The following is a 13,900-nucleotide window of genomic DNA, read 5'->3' on the forward strand; positions in this document are numbered from 1 at the left end:
GAGGATGGGGGAGAGGACTCTTCCAGGCCGCACTGGCAGCCAGGCCAGCGCCTGTGGTAGGCGGTGTTTATGAGAACGCACAAATGTTTATGCGAGATTGCCAACTGGTTATTTATGAGTCTCTCAGCCCTTCCCCAATAAAAGCTGTTCCCTCAATGTTCTGACAGGCCTTGCATCTGTAACTAATGTGTCACTCGCTCAGCTAATGCAGTTCACTTGTGTTTATTTTTGCAGAAAAGCAATTTATCCAGCCACTCTGGAAAAAAAAAATGGCCTGTCAGGAGCCTCCTTTGGAGCAGAGTGTTTTTCCTCAAAAGAAACTCAAATTGTTCTCAATGTAGGGCAGGCTTTGGGTGTGTCTCCTCGAACATGTACAGGGGTCTGTCCTGTGTGCGGGAGAGCGTTGGGGTGTCTGGCGTGGGCCCTGGCTTTGTCTCTAGAATGTGGATGGTGCATCTTTGGGCCTCTGTCCTTCCCTGCCTGCGTGGGTTTGAGATACTCTTACAAAAGGTACTGGGGTGGAGCTGGATCTAACTTTGCATTCCCTCTGGTGGAGATAAATCAAAGCTGGGAAAGTAGGTTGTTGGCAGTTGAGGGGCCTGGAGGAGGAGGTTGGGGGGAGGCGAGGAGGAGGGCGAAGGTTAAAAGGGAGGATGATTGGCTTCGTGGCAAAAGGAGCATTAGTGCTGGCGGGCCAGGCCCGTTAGCCATAAACCTGCAGACGACGGCTGGCTGCGCATCGGTCCCTTCCCGAGGCTGTTCATTTTATCATTCCCACTCTGTTTTCCTTCAGGATTGGCAGTCAACCTTTAGAGGGAAAAGGCTGCTCTGTGGGCTTGTTTTGGGACGCTGTAAGAAAAGGAGCCGAGAGGTCATTTCCTGCCGCACAAGCTGATTTCTGGGAAAAGGCACCAAGAAATGGGTGGGGGGAGGGGTGTGGTACACCAAGGCCCAGGGGGGCAGGGGTCAGGCTGAGCTGGGGTGTGGGGGGGCTGCCAGAAGGCAAAAGGGACACCCACGGGCTGGGGAAGGGTGTGACGGTCTCTGTGGTCCTCATTCTCATCCCATAGATTGTTACTCTGCCTCTGACCGGTCAATAACCCAACCTGGGCTGGGCGGGAGAGTCCAGAAGGTTCCAGGCAGATCCCTCCAGCTGCTGGGAAAGCTCCTGGCTGTTGTGGCGGACGATGGCAGGTCAGCAGTAATGACACCATACTAGGATGGTGGGGCCGGAGCTGCTGGGGAGCCCAAGCAAGAGGTCTTCTCACAGCTCGCACCAGGTCTCTGCTGCTTTGTCCTGATTTGCAGGCAGATATTAAGTACACAGTTTGAAGTGTCTCAACTTTGAGTTTTCTGCCAGTAGGATTTCATTAAATCTTTGGTGCCCACTGAGTGATAAGTCGGTCAGTTGACATTTATATAAATACAGAGAAACAGAAAATTATGCTCTTCCCATAAACCTGTTTCTTATGGCCTGGGGGCTGTGGCGATGGTGATTTTGTCTGGCGTCCATCCCCCTGGCTGTGATATGGGATGACCCTCAGGCCCGAGGCGCAGTTTCTCTGGCGAGGTGATATCCACAGGCACCTTTGTGTCCCTATGGCCTGAGTGAATTTGACCCAAGAGTCTGCTTTTCCTTTTGGCCGGGCTGCGTGCTTGTAGGAGGAAGGTGAGGCGCAGATGGGTGTCTACACTGCACTCTGGTTTTCCAGGGAGGGAATTTGAACGGAGGGGAGCTGGAGGTCTGGGGAGGGGGTGGTGGTGGAGGTAGTTGAACAGTCCGATTTACTTTTTTGATCTAACCATCTCCTTCAAGGGGTGCCCGGGTGGCTCAGTGGTTGAGCGTCTGCCTTCAGCTCAGGTGCTGATCCCAGGGTCCTGGGATCGAGTTCCGCATCGGGCTCCCTGCAGGGAGCCTGCTTGTCCCTCTGCCTATGTCTCTGCCTCTCTCTGTGACTCTCATGAATAAATAAAATCTTAAAAGGAAAAAAAAGGACAGAGGGGATGATCTTGTATTAGGGAAAAGAGGCTTGCTGTAGAATCTGCAAAGGAAAATGCGGGCGCACAGCACCCACTGGTTTGAGGGCTGCCTCCCCTCCCAGCACAGCTGTCTATGCAGCTCCCAGAGCCTCTCTGTCCCCCACCACTGAAGTTTGTACAGCAAAGCCGTCTTTCCTGCCGTGGCTCTTCTATCCCTCTTGGGCTGGCATCTTCCACCTTGGCTCCTGCGGGCCAGGGATGGGCTGTCCCGGGAACATACACATCACAGCGCCGTCTTATCCCACTAGAAAAATTGTTCTCAGGTCCTCAAATGAGGGTTTGCAAACTCCAGTGTGCACAGGGACCCAGGAGGTAACGTAAGGAGAGGAAAGGCAGGGCCCAGGAACCGTGGTCAGAGGGCCCTGGGCCTCGGGGTTGGGAAGCAGGGGGAGGGGTGGGCACCGCAGCCACCTACCCGACAGTGCATGTTCCATCCCAGGTGGCAACACCTTTCTCAGCAGGAAGATGTGGCAATAGGGCAATGCCCACCCAGTGAAGCCAATTCTCCTATTTTCAAATCTGGACTTTGATGTGAACTGTCCAAATCTTATATGTTGGCAGCAAACCTCAATCTAAAATGTCATGTGGGCCAAGCAAAAAAGCATCTGCTGGCTGGCTGTGGCCAGTGTGCACCTCTGCTGTTGTGAAATGTGGTGGAGCCATCATTCTGGATGTTGGAGATGTGCACCATGACTTCCTGGCCCTCGTCCCAAACTAATTCAGGGATGCCTGTGTCAGGTGGCTATGAGGGCTCCTGCTCAAAGTCGAACACAGCCTGTTTGCTGAGAGCAGAGCTTTAGCCTAAGCTGTCCTCGGGTAGCACAGGTTTACTTTTTCTCTAGGCAGAGACACGGACCCCTGTTCTTTCACTGAGTCTGATCCTATTGAAGACCCCTCTGGACCTGGCCTCTGGGTAGCCTGGGGCAGGGAGGAGAGGCAATGGTTATCCTGAGCCAGGGCTTCTTATCCAGGCAGGTGACAGATGGAAAGTCAAGGACATTCTGGCTTTCTGGTTTGTGCAGTGAAGGATGTGGCCTCCCCAGAGAGGGAATGCTGGAGAATCATTGGATTTGGCCCTGTTTTCCTAGGTTGGAAGTAGGGGGAGGGCAGGGGCAGGGCAGCTATTGGCCTGGGATGTGGCATTGTATGGCCTTGGCATCTCCCCATGTGTAGTCCCAGGTGGAGGGCATGTTCTGGGCTCAGCTGGGTTCCCACAGACAGCCTGGTGATGACCACTGAGCTCAGGAGGTACACTCATAGTGGCCCCAGGGTCACTGGGGCTTCTGGGACTATCTAATGACATGGAAAATGCTTAGATCTCAGCTCTGCACTTTATTTTTAAAATTTTTTAAGATTTTATTTATTTATTCATGAGAGACAGAGGCAGAGACATAGGCAGAGGAAGGAACAAGTTCCCCACAAGGAGCCCGATGCAGGACTCAATCCCAGACACTGGGATCAGGACCTGAGCTGAAGGCAGACGCTTGACTGCTGAGCCATCCAGGCGTCCCTCTAGCTCGTCCCCCAGCTCGGTACTTTAGAATGTGACCTTGGGCAATGATGTCACCTCCTGGGTGTCAATCTGTAGAAGAGTCTGGTTGGTTGTTCTCCAGTGTCTGGGCAGCCTGCAAGTTCTCTGACAGTTACTCTGTGGAGCTGCTACCGTAGCTCAATCTGGCACGTCTTTCAGAGCAAGGATGGCACTTTACCACGGACTCTCTAGAGTCCGGGAAGGCACAAGGTAGTGGGTGCTTAATATATGTGGAATGAATGAGCAAGATCCGTGGCAGCAGAGAGCTAGTCACACACCCAGAAAACAAGCAGGCAGGAGACCCCTGGGGGAAGGGAGCACTTTTGCTGTGACTTCATCCTGGCTCCTGGTGGCAGGGGACAATGAGGGCACTATAGGCCAAGGGCTACTGAGGCCTTGAGACTGCAGCCTGTCTCCCAGCCCAGCAACTCCTACAGCCTGGCTGGTGCCTGCCACTGGGACCTGTCTCCCAGTGACCACCTTTCCAAGTCTTTCTGTGTCTCTGGATGTTTAAATTTTTTTTTAAAAATGCAAATCTTTGGCAATGTCACAGGGAGCCAGGCTGGCCTATTAGAGAATGAGACAGTCAGCTAGGCCACACCCAGCTGTCAGTTCTGCTGCAGGGCAGGAAAGGACCAGGACCCAGGCCCAGACTCCAAGTTCTCAGAGGAGATGGAGCAGAAGTAGGAGAAGCTGTAGCCTGGGCCACTCTGTATGGCTTTGAGGTTTCGGCTGCAGCTGTGGCCCAGGCCTGGGTTCTGGACCAGCACAGTTATGGGGGCCCCGGTTTAACTATGAGGCCTGTTTGGAGGGAGGGGAGAGTCTAGGGTGAGTGAGGGTTGGGTGCTCTGGGAGAATCAGTCTATAGGTAAACTCAGACGGAATCTTGGGGTACATCCCTTCACCCTGGCCTCAAGCACAGTGGGGGCTTCATGGTTGCTTGCTATCACCCCACTGAGTGCCTGAGCCCCACTCTGGGGCATCCAGAGGTTTCTCATGAGTGCCTCACGAAGCTCATCCCTGGGTGATGCAGGACTGAAGTGAGATCCAGGGTTGGCTGTGGGTACATTTTCTCCTCCACGGGGTGTGGTTCCAAGTGGCACCAAGTCATTGGAAAGCTCTTTGGGGACTTTATGCTTGGGGCATGTTGGACATGAAGCCAGAACTTTATCTTTCATCCTCTATCCCCTTTGGGCCTCATTCTCCTAAAATACTGTTATTATACAATGATTCAGATATACCAAAACAAATAGTGATATAATGAACACCAGTGTCACCACAAGCCAGTTGGAGAAATAAAATAGAAATAAAATTACAAATCTAGAGGAATGCACCTCCCTTCCACTGCAGGCCGCCCTCTCCAAGCAGAAGTAACCACTATCCATCCTATAGTTGGTATTTTTCATGATCATGAATTTAACTTTTTCACTAAATATGCAAGTTTTCTGGAAGTATTTGTAGAGATATTTTGCATGCTTTATATAAATAGTGTCATTTTCTGATATGTATTCTTGTACAATATGTTTTTTTCCCCCTCTCAATATGTTTATGAGATTCCAGCATGTGGATGAGTATAACTCTGGCTCCCTTATTTTCAACAGTACTGTCACTACTGTCATTCTTTTGCATGATTATGCCATTTCTCCAAGGAAGGCTCCTTGCCAGGCCCCTGAGGGGTGGCTGTGCTCACTGTGCCGAGAGCTCCAGTTCTGCGAGGGCTCCTCAGTTCTATAGGTGCCCCTTTAGGGTGCTAGAGCCCTTCTCTCCCTTCGCAAACCACTGCCTCATGGAGGAGGAATGCGAATGGATGTCAAGCAGCCTCGTGTTTCCCATAAATCAATTTTGAGAGCCAAACTCCAGCACCGGAGAAACAGCTGCAACCAGCTGAGCGCACCCCTGGCCTGGGCGGCAGAGGCCGGTGTGCCCCGCAGGGACAAATGTCTCCCACCAAGACGCACCCAGGGGAGACTCTTTGCACAGTGCTCACTGGGGCTCGAGGCCCACCCTCCTGTCTGCCCTGACCACCCTAGCCTGGCCCAGCTGTCTCCAGTGTGGGTTTTGTCACCTGGCTTGAAACCTGTGGATGTGCGAGCCCTGGAGAATGCAGAGGGGGAGGGGGGACAATCTGTCCTGAGGGGCTTTCCCTGTAGACCCTTGAGAAGGACAGGGGCTGTGAGCTCCTGCTCCAGTTCAGACCCCCCACAACACCCAGAGCTCCCAGGGCTGCATTACGACTTTTGGGGAGCGATGTACTTTTGCTTCTGTGAGACTCCTCCTCCATAAAGAAATTTTGAATTATGCTTTATGATTGTGCTGGTCTAAAGGTGAATATAACCCAGGCTGGATTCATTATTATTATAATTCATTATTATATTAATTATTATTCTATTTATTCTGATTTTAAAAGACATGCCTCCTTTTTTGGGAGCTCCTAAAAGAACCGTGGGGCTTGCTGGGGCTAACACAGACCCAGGCCCTTCCCTGATGCCTGCCCGAGGCTCCCATCCTCTCCCCGGGATGGAGAAGGTGCGGAGGGGTGGGCACTGCTCCCGTCAGCCCCGCCTCGGGCCTCGGGCCTCTCCCGCCACAGAACAGAGGGCCTCCTTGTGCGCCAGGCCCTCCTTGCGGGGGCAGAGGGCAGCCCGACCTGCCCCCACGAGGCCCAGCTCAGAGGCACCAGGCAGATCTTTCTCGGGGCCTTTGTTTGGTGTTGGGTGGGTGGCAGCTGCTGTCCCTGGAGGGCCCTGCATGTTTCATCCTGCGCCAGGATTCCTGGAGGGCTGTAGCCCAGGTGGGGGTGCTTCTCCAGCCAGCTGGAGGTGTGATGCTGCTGAGTGCAGAGCGGGGTCTGTTAGTCTGCATTTTCAGGGCCTGGACTGCCCCCCACCCTGAGGGGTTTGTTTTGAGAGAGACCCCAAGTCTGTCTCGGGGATGGGGGCATGGGGCATTTGCAGTAGGTAAGGACCCCCACTGTGTTAGCTCTGGCCGCCCCTGACCCCGTGGCTCAAAAGGCAAATGTATCTTCTCAGGGTTTTGGAGGCTGGAAGTTCAAGATCAAAGTGCCAGCAGAGTTGGTTTCCTCTGAGGCCTCTCTCCTTGGCTCGCAGGTGGCCGCCCTCTTGCTACCTCTTTGCATGGTCATCCCTCTGTGCACGCCCCCCTGGTGTCTCCGTGTGTGTCTGAATCTCCTCTCCCTGTAAGGACACCAGTCAGATCGGATTAGGGCTCATCTAACGGCCTCCTTTTACTTGAATCACTTCTTTAAAGACCCAATCTCGGGGCCCCCTCGGTGGCACAGTGGCTGAGTGCCTGCCTTTGGCTCAGGGCGTGGTCCCGGTCCCAGGATTGTGTCCCACATTGGGCTCCCCTCAGGGAGCCTGCTTCTCCTTCTGCTTATGTCTCTGCCTCTCTGTGTCTCTCACGAATAAATAAAATAAAATAAAATAAAATAAAATAAATAATAAAGGGGATGCCTGGGTGGCTCAGCAGTTGAGCATCTGCCTTCCTCTCAGGGTGTGACCTGGGATCTGGGATCGAGCCCCACATCGAGCTACTTGCAGGGAGCCTGCTTCTGCCTCTGCCTCCCTGTCTCTCTCTCTCATGAATAAATAAATAAAATCTTAAAAAAAATAAAGACCCAATCTCTAAATACAATCACATTCGGAAATACTGGAAGTTAAGACTTCAGTGCATGGATTTTGGGGGGCACCCAGTTCAGCCCATACTGGGGGTGATGGAGACCATAAGCAGGATTGCTCGAGGGCACCACACCTATGGGAGTACTTTTCATATCATAGATACTGTTATTATTTGGACATCTTTTTCATGTTTTTATAACAATTTTGTTGACTCCACAGGTGGGCAGTGTGCAATTCTTATGGCAGATTTCCTGCAGATGGCAGTAAAGTGCTTATTCTAACACTTTATGTATATTACAGTAATTTCCTGACAAATGGAAATATTGAAGGAGTGCCTTTTTCTACACCAGCACATGTTTTTGGACTGGCAGTGGCCGGGTCACATGACTGTCCAGCGTTCCGGGCTGGCTTGGAGGAGCCGTGTGACCTTGGTTGGCCATATCGAGTCTGAACAGGGTCATGGGACCATCATGGTTCTGTGGACTATGTTTAAGGAGGGAGATCTTGTGACTCCAACAGCCTTATAGACAAGGCCGGTCATGAGGCTATGGCTTCTCTTGATCTTGTAATGACCGTGTTCCTTCAAACATTGAAGGAAATGACTCTCAGTGCCTACTCAGTGTGTGGAGGAAATATGGGGGTGGTCTTAAGTATCCTTGTTCTCACCATCCAGGAACAGTCTTGTGGCCAAAGCTGGCAAGACCCCCCAATCCTCCTCACTGCCCTTAGGCTTTTGGACGCCCCCTCCTTCTGTTAGAGAGCTCTATCTCATTGCCTTGTGCACAGGGCCATCTGGGTTCCTGAGATCTCCAAATTCAGGTCTGATTCAATCAAATGAGGTTCAAACACATGCCTGAGCCTGTCTCTCTTCCCCAGACCACCACACTCTATCCCCATAGCTCTCCTGTGAGCTGGATTCTATTATCCGTTTTTTGTGGATGTGCAAACAAAGGCCAAGGGCTTGCCCCAAATCTCATGGCCAATAAGTGGCAGAGCAAGATTGGGACCCAGGCCCATCGGATTCCAAAGCTGAGAGTAAGGCCGTTTGCTTGGTTCTGCATAGACAGAGCCTACATTATAAGTGTGATCATGCTGCCTGAGCGTGTCACTGCTGCCCTGTGCCCTGGCCCCTCACTGGCCTGGCAGGGCTTCAGGGTTGTAGATGAGAGGGTCCTCTGACCTCTCCTCTAGTTCTGGTTCTGCCTCCCTACCTACTGTCCAAGGAGGCAGCACCCCAACATTCTCAGCTCCAAGACTGACATCCAAGTATTGAGCACATTCTGGAGGCGCGGGAGACTTTGATGCTCTGCTCTCATTGCTATCCAACCAGCAGACATGGGCAGTTGTGTCTCCATGTTCCAGAAGCCCAGAGATGAGTGGCAGCCCAAGCCTCTCCTCTCCTTCCCACCCTCCCTCCTGGGTCTGCTTCCGTCACTGCACTCGGCCATAGTGGGAGTGTGTGATTGGACTCTTCTTTGTCATTGCTAACAGACACTCTATCTCTTGGGCCAAGGCTGTTGGAAGGTGGAAATGATCTCACCATGCCTCAGATCATGTTTTTGCCCTTTCCTGATGCTGCTCTGAGAAGAGGAGAGATGGGCTTTTGCCAGAGATTCAGCTTTGTGAGGGTGGCCCGCCTACCCAGCCCACCTCTGGGGCCATTGGGGTGACACAGGGGGATACATGTGTGTGTTTGTCCCTGTATGCTTGTGTCTATGCAGGTCTGTATTTACATGCGTGTGTGCACATCTGTCTGTGTTTCCATGTGTACACGTGTGGTGCATATATGTTCTCACATGCGTGTTTTTTGTGGGTATATGTCGACACACATGTTTGTGTCTGGCAATAGTGTGTGTTCATGGGTGTTTGTATGTTTACATCTGTGTTGTGTTTGCCCATGTGCTGTGTCTGTGCATGCGTGTTTGTGTGTATGTCTATGCGTGTTTGTATCTGCTCACACGTGTGCACTCCAGATGTTCAGCAGGATGGACACCAGGGCTGATGCAGTTGAGGGTAGAGTCTCAGGCCTTGCGTCAGGTTTCACAGTGATTCTGGATGGGATCCTTCATGCTCCCCTGTGGCTGTGGAGGTCTTTGCCTTGAGACCAGAGAATTTTCCTTTGGAACCAAGTGAGCCTCGTTACCCTGGGGAGGGCAAAAAAGCTACTTCCAAAAGGAAATAGGATCATCGTTATGCTGGGAAGCCTGGAGCTGAAGAGATCTTGTTTAATTCTGAAGGAATGTGTGCGGGTTCCGGCCCAGCGGAGCAGGCCCTGGCCTGATCGGGAGCTGCGAAGCACCCAGCCAGCAAAGGCTGCCTTTGGAACAGGGAGTTTGGCCGGCCAGAGACAAGCCATTCCAGAGACAGACGATCACACAAACTGGTATGGTTGGAGTGGGCTAGGGGTGAGAAAGACCCTCAGTGCTGTCCTCAGAGCCTCTGGATAAGTGTGCCCAGCTCTGTTCCCAGGAGAAAAAGCAGGGAAGTTTGCACCTGTGTGCCCCACGCCCCCCCAACCCAGTTCTACCCTTGAGGGAGTGTGGCATCTAGCAGAGAAGAGCAAATCCTCCAACAAGGTAAAAAGTGTATCTGGGGTGGGGCTCAGGGCAGCATAGAGTAGAGAGAGAAGGTGGAGAGGAGCCACCTCTGTGGACTGATCATCAGGGAAGTCTTCTTGGAGGAGGTGACGTTTCAAATGGACCCTGAAGGGTGGTGAGACTTTGAAGGGAAAAAAGACATTCCAGGACAAGGAGAGGACTTTGCAAAAGATGCACAGATAGAAAAGGGCAAGACATTCATGGAATGATAGTGCCCACACTGGCCCAGAGGCATCTGAGAAGGGAGGAGTGGTAGATGAACAGGAAGGTCAGCTCTGGCCCCTCTAGGTCTGAATGCCGGCCAGAGTTCAACCTCAGGTGATGGGGAGCTATGGAAGATTCTTGAGACAGGGAGTGACCTGATGAAAGAAGCTGGATGTTTAGGAAGAGAGAATGGCCAGATGATCAGGTCATCTGCTGGGGGTGGACAGAGGCTGCAAGAGTAGAAAAGGGGAAGGTGAGGGATGTTTGGGGTGAAGAAGGAAAGGGCTAGGAGTGTGTAAATAGCTGAGGCCTACAGAGCAGAAGCAGCAGAACTGAATCTGCTCCAATTTTATGACACTTGGACATTCCTTTTTTTTTTAAGATTTTATTTTTTTATTCATGAGAGACAGAGAGGCAGAGACATAGGCAGAGGGAGAAGCAGGCTCCCTATTGGGAGCCCAATGAGAGACTCAATCCCAAGACCCCAGGATCATGACCTGAGCTAAAGGCAGACACTCAACCACTGAACCACCCAGGCGTCCCACACTTGGACATTCTTCAGGTCTTGTTTCTGTTTTTGGATCCCCCTGACCCGAGAACACTATGTCAGCCTGAGACGGCTCCTTGCCCACAGGCCGGTGGAACCAAATGGGCCTGGGAGACAGAGGCTGGGCCCTAAGCCAGCCCAGGACCCAGCCCCTCCTTTGTCATCCTACCCAGAGTGGCCCTGGCCTCTGAACTGAGCCTCTGGGTATGTCATCCGCTGGCACCGACAAATAGCTTCTGTCACTGGAAGCCGGTGTTACTCCAAAGGGGAGAGAGAGGGAGCCCTTGAGTGTGAACAGCCTAGGTGAGTGTGTGAATGCCCCATTAGTGTGATCTCTGTTCGGTCCTTGTGAGGGGGCGCAGGATACCACCCAGCCTGTGCATGTGCACAGTGTGGTCTGTGTCTGTACAAGCCAGCATGTACACACAGCCTCGTCTGCGTGGGCCCAGACCCTGGCATATAGTGAGTGTCTGTTTGTTGAGTGAATAAATGTGAATGTGGGTATGGCTCAAGCCTCTGGTGCAAAGAGAATTCCGGGAATGGCAGCCATAGCCAGCTAAACCTGTCCTCACTAGAAGCTCAGGCCTCTCCAGTGTGTAGACACTGGCTTAGCTGTCACTCCCACCCCGCCCCACATACCTGGAGCAAACTTGGCAGTGCATGGCTGGGGCTAGGGCCGTGACCCCACCTTGTCCCTCTTCTTGGCCTCTGCAGGCTGGAACCACAGCCTCCTTCACCCATTCTGAGCTCAGTGCTTCCTGCATTTATGAGGTAAAGCATGGAGAACATCCCTGGAAAATGGCCCTGGCCTGCAAGCAGGGGCGGCTCCTGCCCTTGGGAAGGTCCTGGGGTGATAGGGCAGGAGTGCAGCCCTTTCTCTACTCTGGCCAAGCAGACACAGGCTTCCCTTCCGGAGGTGAAGGGGACTTCAATTTTGGGGAGTCAGCACTCTCAGCTAGTTTGGATTTTTCCAAGCTGGAAACAGTAAACCTCTCTGGCACGCATGATGTCAGGATCCCCAGTGACCGGCTATGCCTGCAGGAGCCAGAGGCCGGATGAATCATGTGGGTCAGGATCTGAGCTCCTACACTCACGGGCCAGACCGTGGGGCTCCTTGGCCAGGGTCCCCTGGACTGATGGCCTGTTCAGTTTCTTCTATAAGGGGGTTTCCGGAGCCAGTTGTCCTTTCCTTGAGGCATCTCAGGGGCTCTGTGGGGAAAGGGAGGCGGCATTGGCATTTGACATGAGCACTCGGGATCTTACCAGGCCCGGCCAAGGCTGAGTTGCACAGTTAGGATGGCCTGAGCCGGCCTGGGGGGGCTCCCCACCCTGCCCCACCCCCGATTGTCTGCCTCCACGTCCACTCCCTTACCCTTCTGCCTCTCCCTTCCCAGGTGCCCACACACGCTGGGGTATACAGCCCTCCTCTGGCAGCTCGGCCTGTGCTTTCCAGGGCTCTAGCTGTCTTCTGGGCCCACCAGGGAACCCAAGCTTCCGACTCTCCTGGGTGCGGCTGCACTCAAACTGCTGGAGCTCTGGCAAGATGCATCATTTGGCTGGTTGCAGTCCTCTTCAGAGCACTCTGAGCTGTGCATCCTCCTGGCACTTTTGAGGAGCACCTTCCTGCCTGTGATGGTTCCATCCCAAGACAGAATCAGAGCAACGCTGGGCCCCTCCATGATGGAGCCTGAGCAAAAGGGAAAATCAGTAATGCTGATCCTGTCTCTATTTAAAAATTTGGTATTTCATTCATCCCTCATTGATATCTTGCATCACTTTTGATTTTTAAAAATGTTGCATTAAAGTCTGATTTGTCCTGCCTGCTGAGTGTTTTGATGACCCTTACGTTTTTACACTTGAGGTGAATGCCAAGAGAAGAGAGCCCTTGGTCTGGGCCGGGGAATGTCTTGGGGCTGGAGGTGGACCAGAGCTTCCCCCCTTCCAGGAGTGGATTGTGGGGTCTGCGGGTGTGGGTGTGTGAGGAGGCAGGCTCAGAGCTTCTGCTACTGTTTCCCTGGGGCTGAGGGGCAGGCCTGGAGGAGGGGGCCCAGCCTGTGGGTTAGCCCAGCGAGCGAGGAGCAAGTGAGCAAGCAGGAGAGTGAGTCTTTGAAGGTGGAAAGAGAAGCAGGGAGCAGAGTTGGCATGGAGGGAGAAAAATGTAGTCTGTGACACCAATTTTCTATGGATGGGACTGGAAAATGAGAAAACTGGAGGCTTTAAAGGCAGCAGGTGACAGAGCCACAGGTGATGCTAAAGCTCTCCAATCCCCCAAAGTTCAGTGACATTGTTCCATGCATATTGGTCTTGTGCGAGCACTCCTTTGGTGAGGGAGCAGAGGAAAGGGTGGATTCCGGGCTCTGAGCCTGTCCATGTGGAAGTGGGGCCCAGAATGTGCGCAGCGAAGCTTTCTGCCCACTGACCTGTTCAGTGGAAGCAGTGCCCAAAGACAAAGACATGTAGGCAAATCCCCCAATGGGATTAGGGCCAGTTCTCCTACAGCTCAAATGGCAGGCACCTCTGCGTGTACATCTGTATCTCAGACTCCCAGCACCCTGGCTTGCTGCCCATGTTGAGACCTTTGAACATTTTCTTGTTCATTAGCACCTTCTCTGAAGGGTGGAGGGCACCAGCAGTTGGTGAGGGGCCAGGGCCGCTGGCTGCGGGTCCTGCCGGGACTGTGCCTCCCTGGTGCAGCCGTCCCTGTCTCCTTGTGATTGGGGTCTGCTGGCCCAGGCCGTACCCTTGGCTCAAAGCCTTGTCTGGGCTGTACCTGCATATGTATTCCTAGGACCGGGGTCACCTCGTATGAGGAGTGTCAAAGATGCCTGGCCTTTGCAGTCAACTCCCCTCCTGCTGGTCTGTCACTTAGGGTCTCCTTAGGGTCTGGGGATTGGGAACCACCCAGCTTCCAGCACACCAGCTACCCAGACATTGTGCCCATTCTACGAAGGCTAAATGTGGGTTAGAAGGAGGTGGAGACTCATGGGGACCTGACTCCCATTCCTTCGGCTGCTGTCTGTGGCTGTGCTCGACCAAGCCAGCAACCCTACCTCCTACCCTGAAGGCCTCACCCTCTCCCTCACGCGAGGGGCTCCTTCCTGCCCGGGCCCAAGGTGGGTGGAGGACCCCCTTCCTGCTTCTACCCTGTAACCTCCCTGCTTGTCGGGATTCAGCCTCAAGGACTTGCCTCCTGCAGGACGCAAGCTTAGGCCCGTGCTCCGTCTCTGGGCCATACACTTCCCACCTTTTGCTCATTTGAGTGCTTCTCTGGTTATAACTCATTCGTGCTCGTTGCTGGCAACATGGACAGTCAGGAAAGCATGACGTTGACTGTCTCGGTGGC

At 53.2% G+C, this 13,900-nt stretch overlaps 1 long non-coding RNA gene across 1 annotated transcript; it reads left to right on the top strand.

Moving 5' to 3' along the window:
- The first annotated feature begins 370 nt into the window (after nucleotides 1-370).
- Nucleotides 371-12,378, top strand: LOC144324036 (uncharacterized). The gene is made up of 3 exons (XR_013389411.1): nucleotides 371-510; nucleotides 9,447-9,592; nucleotides 11,952-12,378. It is a non-coding gene; the product is annotated as an uncharacterized LOC144324036 (long non-coding RNA).
- Nucleotides 12,379-13,900: the final 1,522 nt, after the last annotated feature.

Source organism: Canis aureus, chromosome 11, assembly GCF_053574225.1.
Source record: "Canis aureus isolate CA01 chromosome 11, VMU_Caureus_v.1.0, whole genome shotgun sequence".
Lineage (NCBI taxonomy): Eukaryota > Metazoa > Chordata > Mammalia > Carnivora > Canidae > Canis > Canis aureus.